Consider the following 8,972-nt stretch of genomic DNA (forward strand, 5'->3'; position numbering starts at 1 on the left):
CCCCAGCACTTCATGATAATATCAAAAGGGGGATATATATATTTATTTATTTATTTATTTATTTATATACATATATTTTTCTTGGCAAGAAACAATCTTATATGAGACATCTTTTTTCTTGCTTGTGTGCTAAACTGCTATGCTTAGGATTTTTTTTTTTCTCAAAAAGGGGGAGTGTTTTGAAGGGGAAGTTATATTCTCAAAATCTTATATCAAAAGGGGGAGTGCCATTTTAAGCTAAGATTTTCTTTTTAATGATCCACTATTTTTTTTCTTAGCTTAACCCTTTTGCTAATGCCAAAAGGGGGAGAGGGAAAGTAAAATGATACAATTCTAAGCTATATATTGCATGCTACATGTTTGTGCCTTATTGTCAAAACTAAATGCATATTATTTGAAATGTCTTCTTTTGCAAATATACCTGAGTTGTGTACTGCTTATTTTTAAAGAATGCATATTGTTAGGGGAGCTTTTCAGGCTTAACCCATTTTGCTCCTCGGTGTTTGTCATCATAAAAAATGGGGAGATTGTTAACTTTTTGAGTTTGATCTCTATTTTAATGCTGACAAACTACCAGTGTAAGAACTCGGAAAATATATAAAGGACTTCTGTAGATTTCGTCGACGAAGCCGTATTTCGTCGACAAGTCAGAAGACTTTTCGTCAACAAAATTCATAGGGTTCATCGACGAAGAGAAGCCGAGAGGTCTGGAGAAATTGAAATATCAGGCTTCGTCGACAAGGCTGCCGACATCCGCGACGAAATACCCAACTTTTCGTCGATAAAGGTACATTTCGTCGACAAAAACCGGGCGAGTCAAAGGCTTAAAAAGGGAAAAATGGTTTCTTATTCATTAAGCTATCCTACTCTCTCTCTCTCTCTAAGAAACTCTCTCTCTCTCTAGATTTCCCCGCCGGTCGTTGGTGGTATCGAAAATCCGAGGTTACCACGAGGATCGTGGAAGGATTCTCTACAACTTCTGTGGATCGGAATCTCGATTCGAGCTTTTTTGGGTTTCGGTGAAAAATCGAGATAAGGCTCGGTTTTCATTTCTGACTTAGTAGTTTTGTAGAGGATGGTATTGTGAGTATTTTTTGTACTATGATTTGTAGGTTTTGGAACTCGGTTCACTGTTTAGGAGCCTTGGAGTTCGGGTTTTGCTTACGGGGTTGAGGTAAGGGGAAACTGTGTTATGTTAGTTATTTTTGAAATCGGACTCGGTGGAACTGTAGTCCACTGTCCTGTGTGTGTTTTAATTACTCATTTGGGGGAATCTAACAGGGAAAATATGGGTTTTTCATTATTACGGTTTTGGGAAAAGGGGGCGACGGGCTGCATCCTTGGTTTTGATGAAAACCTATGTATATATGTGATTTATACTGCGTGAATGGGATGGCCGTGCCTTGACTTTGTATAAACTGTATTTGTTTGGAAAATCATGATTTAGATTACCAAATGGGTGTGGTTTGATTGGTTATATGAGCATGCATGTGTGTGTGAAATGTGAAATGCTAGTAGGAACACGGTTCCGAAATTATTCCAGGTACTGAGAGTGTTCGGCTCTATATTCGAGGGCGTATGAAATCGCTGGCCATAGATTGGCAAGAGTGTCCGGCTCTATATCCGAGGGCGTGAGCCTTTCCGACAGATCAGGCCGCAGGGTGTGGATCCACCATTTGAGCGCCGCTATGATGCCATGGGAGTCGAGGACTAGCCATGTGCCGGTTAGCTCCGTGCTTCGCAGGTTGGCTGCGGGCCAACTCCAGAATGCAGATCCGGCTTCGTGCCGAAGAGTGTGATGACACTAGGCTGATCATGTGTGTGTATATGATGGAACAGAGCGGATGTGATCGCTTGTTCTTGTGACCGGTGTATTGAGAGAGCTGAGCTGATGGTATCGCTAGTTCTGGTTACCAGGTTACTAATCATAGGTTGTGTGTGCTTGTAGGCACTGTGTGAATTAGTACTGGATTGCATTTAACTGCGTGTATGTTTTGTCATGATAACACTTAAATGCCACACACTGATAAAATCTATGTTCTTTCTTACTGAGAGGTGTCTCACCCCTACTGTACGTACATTTTTACAAGTCCTTCGAGTAATCAGAACTAGCGTCCTGGTGTGGGGAGCGTAGAGGCCAGTGTACTGTGTTAGCACTTGGGTAAGTGCTAGGACTGTAGATATGTTGGGTTGCCATGTTGGGTTGTTTTTGGGCACCCGGTTGTACGTTTTGTTAGAACTATGTACTGCTCTTGTATAAACTCTGGTATGGTACTGCATATATGATATATATTGATGATTTTCCGCTGCGTATATATTTGTGTTTGGATGCTGTTTAGGGTGCCTAGGAACCCCACGGGGTCGGACCCTCATCCATTGTACTGTATCGTTTTGCACCGTGTATGATACAGGGACAGGATAGGTTACATTCTCACCTCCGGGTCCCACTTCGAGGTTTGGGGCGTGACAACCAATGTCTTATGTGTGTATTTAGCGCGTGAATAGGTTTTCATTTCAGCACATACATAAGATACCGAAAAATGGAGGCTAGCAAGAATTTAAAGCACACATCAATTTGGAACATTCCATGGAACTAAAGAGCAAGACAGAAGAAGACATACACTTTTAATTGTAATTGCATTTGATTTTATATTTTGGTCTGTAATAATGCATTGCATGCATGATGTGAATGGATAGCTCAGAACAACCATAGACAGACCCTAGGGTCCATAACTTTCACAGAAAATCCTTTTCATAAAAAGCTAATATCAAACAAGGATTTTTGGAATAGCTTTAGGGTGAAAATCGGGGCAAAAACAAAGCCTTTGGTCAATCGGTTGACTGACGTTGGATTTTTGGCTTAGTTAAAGAGCTTTGGTCGACCGACCCCTTATGTACTAAATGACTTGGTCGACCAAACCTGCCACGCGAGGCATGTGCTAAACCTCGGTTAACCAAACCATTTACTACTTAAAGAGCTTAGCCTACAGAACAAGGTCAAAAGTCGAAAGTCAAAAGTCAACCTTTAACTTGGCTCCGTCGACGGACTGAATTATAACATAGCGTCTTCGGTCGACCAAAGTAAAAAATTTGACTTTTCCACCTTCCACGTCCGACCGAACTTTTAGTTCAAATTGGCCTCGGTCGACTGACCATGAAGTCTCGACAGACCGAACCCTTCGCTGGGCGACCAAAACCACGAAGCCCTAGGAAATCGCCTAGCTTAGCCGACTGGCCATTGGCCATGGTCAACCGAACTAGAAAATTTCCTATGAGCCATTGTTTGTGCTCGGCCGACCAAACTTCTCTGGTTGGCGCATTTTTACTGTGGTAACTAGGGTTAATTTTTCATTTAACAAAGTCTAAAATCCCTAATATGTCCCCCAATGACTATATTTTTCCCAAGGTCTATATATACCCCCTCATTACTCTATTTTTAACAATGAGAATTAGAGAGAAAATCCTCCTAATATATTTTTTATTCTTGTTCATTTTTTTAATACTCTCCTACACTTTTCATGTTGAAAATTTCTTTTGGAGAGCATATATCTTTTGTGCATTCTTTCTTTGTTAGGCTTAATACTCTCATTCATATTAATTTGTTGAAAATCTTTTTGAGAGTATTAGCTAGAGGCTTCCCCATATATTTTACTTGATAAATATTTTTGGGGTGAACAGATTATAGCTTGTGAATCTTGCACATTTATTGCAAGATTTCAAAAGCTCACATTCTTGATTGCAAAATATTTTTGAGCTTTTAACCCTAACTTTCATTAACAATAGTTTTGAATATTATTTTTAGAAGAAAGTTTTTGGGTCTTCAAGATCTTTGAAAAAAACTCATTGCATATTTCTTTTAAATTCAACGATCATATTATTTTCTTTATGAAAACACAACCTTGAGTTCTCTTATACTTTATTTGAAAAATATATTTGGAGAAACATTTAATTGGGGTTTAATCTTTGAAATGCATTATTTTACATATCAGTTTTCAAAAATTATAAAATCATTTTAACAAAATCACATTCTCACATTGAGCTTAATTTCTCATCATCAGTGGGTGCATTGTGTTGGATTGTTATACATCATCTGCTTGTATTAGAAGCATTATATTTGTAGACAAATATTTGATAGTGGTTGTATTCCCAACGTGTGGTTAGAAGAGGGAGACTTGCCCTATGAAAAATTTTGAATTTGCTCAGACCCGGTTAGGAGAGCACCGGACTAGTTCAGACCTGATTAGGAGAACTAGGTGTACCATCCTGGTAAAGTGTTGTAAACGGTGTCACTTCACCCGCAAGTGAGCAACTTAGTAAAATCCTTTTGCTTGTGAGTTTGAGGTCGGGACGTAGGTAGTATTAGCCGAACCCCAATAACATATCATGTGTCATTCTCTTTTCCTGCACTATTTAATTTTCTGCATTTATTTGTTTATATTCCAATTTCTGTGAATGCTTGGGAAATACTGAGATTGCTTAAATTGTTTAAATATTTGCTCAGTTAATTACTAGTGTGATTGGAATTGCATAGACAGACCCTAAATTATGTAATACTGTTGTCATTTAATTTAACCTAGGCATAAATTTTTAAATACCCAATTCACCCCCTCTTAGGAATACACCAATTCCAACACATAACCCCGAGCAAAGGGAAAAAGCCCACTGCCGCCAATCACCGACATCTCCCTGTCAGTGTTGAAAATTGGGTTTCGACTGAGCACGATTATGGTACTATTGCAGTACCTGCCTTCAACAAAGACGAAGTTCATAACCATCAAAAAGTCCATTTGCTCTTGCGAGACCAAGGCGTAAAGTCCTTGGGCTCGTCCAACTAGCTTGGACTTAGGGCTGGCCCGACCATCAATGGGTTGTCGATCATATTCACAAAGCCGAACCCATTGGTCGTGGCATTCAGGGCCGGGGACACCACCATGATGGTTGTTCGGTTCAAACCGCTCACTATATCATGCCAATAGAATTTAAAGACGCTTATCTTCTCGCTTCAATATCGAATTCTTTTCTTTTTAAATTCAACAAATTCATCATTTTTTTCAGCGATCGAAACCGAAATAGAAAGTAAGATGGAGAAAATGAAGAGGAAGAAGAGAAACTTGGCCATTGTGAATTGTGATGGAAAAAATTTCCCCACCAAAGTTGATGAAACTTTGGAACATCAAGATAGCATGCGAACTCCACAGCCCTACCAAGACGACGACTTTTTTACTTCACCTAATTTTTTCATTTTAAATTATAAAAAATGAAAAACAATAAAAAAAAAACTTTTCCTAATAATTAAAAATTGTGTAAGAGTTACACGCGCGTCAGTCACCGACACAAACACATCATGTACGATGTAGGTACGTGTGTTTATAGTAGGCCTGGCAAAACGGGCGGGTGGGTCGGGTTTGGGCGGGTTGTCAACGGGCCAGGTCATAAACAGGTTAACATTAAATGGGTCACACACATCTCAACCCTAACCCGCCCGTTTAATAAACGGGCGGGTCACGGGTCAACCGTTTAATAAATTATTATATATTTTAATTTTTTAAATTTATTTTTTATTTTTAAAAATACTTATTTTATTTATTGAATCTTAAAAAAAAAAAAAAAAGATGAAATGGGAAAAGAAAGATGCAGATCGGGGTCTGATTGACTGAGAGAACCGAGAGAGGGAGAGTGACTGTTGATGCTGTCACGCTGAACTGAGAGTGAGAGGGAGAGTCGAGATCGTGAGAGGGAGAGTCGAGATCGTGAGAGGGAGGGGGACGGGCTGTATAGGCACTCAGGTAGACAGCGTGCGGCGTGGGTGACGGCGTGCGGCATAGGTGACAGTGACGACGTGCGGTGTGGGCAACGGCAACGGCGTGTGGCGTAGGTGACGACGATGGCGTGCAGTGTGGGTGACGGCGATGGCTGGGCTGCTAGAAGCCTAGAACCGAGAGGAGAGGACCGAGATGAGAGGTTGAGAGAGTGAGAGAGGCTGAGAGCCAGAGGAGAGCGAAGCTGAAGCACCGAAAGGCGAAGGCCGAGAAGAACTAGAGGAGAATGAAGCGTAGAAGGCCGAAGGCTCCGGGTTTTTTGGTTAGGGTGGAGTCGGTGGACAGTGAGTGATATATATGATATAAAGGAACCAAATTAACGGGTCACCCGGCGGGTGACCCGCCCAAACCCGATTGAACCCGGTTATAAACGGGTCAACCCGTGACCCGCCCAATTATTAAACGGGTCAACTTCTTTAAACCCAAACCCGTTTTAAATGAGTGGGTCCGGGTGACCCGACGGGTTATGACCCATTTTGCCAGGCCTAGTTTATAGTCCACGCGTGAATGCATGATGGAGAAGTGAAGCAAATGCTTATTTTCTTTTTCTTTTTATTTTGCTCTTTCTTGAGGTCTACCATTGCCAGTCTTGCTTTCTTCTTCTTCTTCTTCTTCTTCCCTTGTTTTGTTTTTAAATTTTATTTCAAATGGGTAGTCACATTCTTGGTCGTCGATCAAAAAATAAAAACAAAAATGCTATTTTTATGATGTGTGTTGCATAATTAATGGGCACGAGAGTGTTCGTCGTTGGTACGGGTTTGAATCTTATTTTTTTATAATCTAATATCATATGGTCATTAAAAGAAGAGTTCGAGTTTGGGATTTAATTCCTTGGTTCAAGCCCCAAAATTTGAATAGAAATTTTTTAACGCCCTAAATTGTTTTATATTGTTAATGTGATGATTTAGATTATCCCTCGTTGATTTTTTAGGACTATAGATTTTAAGGTTTGAGTTTGGATTTGCATGAATTTTTGAAAAAAATAATAATATACTTCTGCATTAATTTTTACTCAAATCTGTATAAATCCAAATTTAAAAGAAAATTTGTCTGTACACTCAAATGCAGTTTTAATATATTTTCAAAGTAAAACGAGAGTCGGTTTCACATATGGAAAAATGATAGAAAGTATTTTGGTTTATTAGTTAATAGTACTAACTCATTTTTTTATATTGTAAAAGGGGTAGCTTGAGAAGGGGCAGACCATGATGGGATTATTGTACGCAACCTCACCTTGCATTCGACTTTTTTGAGTCACACAGATTCGTGCTTCTTTGTATAATTTGAACCCTCTCTATTCTCATTTTTTGTTTTGGCAAAGAAGAATGGGATAGAAGATAAAGATTTATATATATAAGGAAATGGAATCTCAATTTCTCTTTTGAGGACACTTCTTTTAGTGGTATTATTTTCTTTGCGCCCCTTAATTGATTTGCTAATATGTTGCGCCATTGTCTTGGCCGTATGAACCGAGAGATGATCATTGTTTCATTTATGAAGAAAAAGAAAAGTGTCAATTTGTGTTAGAGTTTAGAATTTTTTATCTTAGTCGTGTACGAAGTCTAACATGAGATTGACGAAAACTTTGTTAATACTACAATTGAATTGTATTGTATACAACCGTTAAAATTGAAGTGTGTAACATAAAAAGTTCATCAATTTATAATAAAAAATCATAATCCGTAATAATAACAACAATAATCAAAAGCATGATGATATGAATACTACTAATAATTTTTTCGAAGACCTAGATTACACGCATGCCATTTAATGAAAACTATGATTTAAAGTATAAGAAAAATCACATTCAACAATAATGATGAGTTGTAAAGCTATTTAGCTAGTTAGGACTTCATGATATGAAGCAATTGATGACTTTTTTAAAATTATATTTTTTTAAATAATCAAACATTTTTTTATGTACGCATTAAGTATTACACTATCCAAACACTAATATTGGGCTTCAAAATTAATTTTTTTAGTAATCGAACGTTTGTGGGTAATTTTCAAATGTTGAATATTAAAAGAAGCAAGGAAATGATGCTGGATAATTTTTTAAAAGTTTAAGTCCTAAATTAATATATATATATATATATATATATATATATATATATAATAAGGGGCTTAAAATATTTTCGACAAAGTATGAACAAACGTACATTAATTTATTTCTTAAAATAATTTGTCGCATAAAATAGTTTTTTTCCTTAAAAAATACATAGCTACCTAACCTTTTTTTGAATCATATTTTCCATGCAACTACAAATAAATCTCGAAGAAGAGTTAAGTGAAAAAAGACATGCCATGTGGATAAAATTAAAACGTCTTACATTTACCATTGACTTGAACATTAAGAATATCTTTTCTTTTGTTTCTTCTTTTTTTTTTTTTTGAAGAATTTTTTAGTTTTGATTGATTAAAAAAAAATATTTGGAGATTCTAAGAGAATACAATTTGGATACTTTAATTTCGATTAAATTAAACCCTTTGAAGTAATCAATAACATCTCAAGGTTTTGCAAACTTGCTCAATTCCACATTTTACCCTTCCCTATTAATTGAACTTTTCAAAATAAATCTTGCATCAAAATAAGGCAAAGTATAAAAATGTTTACCTCTTCACTTCCTAATTCCTTATTGTTTTAGATGCTGCCTTCTCTTGCTTCTTTTGAACAATTTTGAGCTGCTCCTCTTTCTTTTGCTGTTTTTCCGTCACTTCCAATTGCTGAACTTTGACTTCTTTCACTTCAATTGTATAAACATTTCTCTATCTCTCTCCTTTGAAACTTTCCAATCTCAGCCTCACAGTCTTTTCTATCTCACTCCTTACACAAATTTTTTTCCTACATTTTTTTTCTCCCCTCATCATTCTTTGAAGATCACTATTTATAGGCTCAGGGGAAAGCAACCCATTAACTCTAATTCATCAATCAAATTAATAATAGATTGATTAATTTTCTTTAATTTTAATTTTGATTGGTAATTACCACACATTTCTAATTGAAATTAAGTGCAAAATATGGAGAAGCTAGTCCATCAAATTTTCATTATTATTATTATTATTATTATCTGTTTTTATTTATTTTCTTTGGAATTATACAAATGAATATGTATAAGACAATATGTGAATTTGAATTGAATGGTAAGAGTAATT

The sequence above is a fragment of the Malania oleifera genome, chromosome 2 (genome assembly GCF_029873635.1).
Source record: "Malania oleifera isolate guangnan ecotype guangnan chromosome 2, ASM2987363v1, whole genome shotgun sequence".
In the NCBI taxonomy this organism is placed as follows: domain Eukaryota; kingdom Viridiplantae; phylum Streptophyta; class Magnoliopsida; order Santalales; family Ximeniaceae; genus Malania; species Malania oleifera.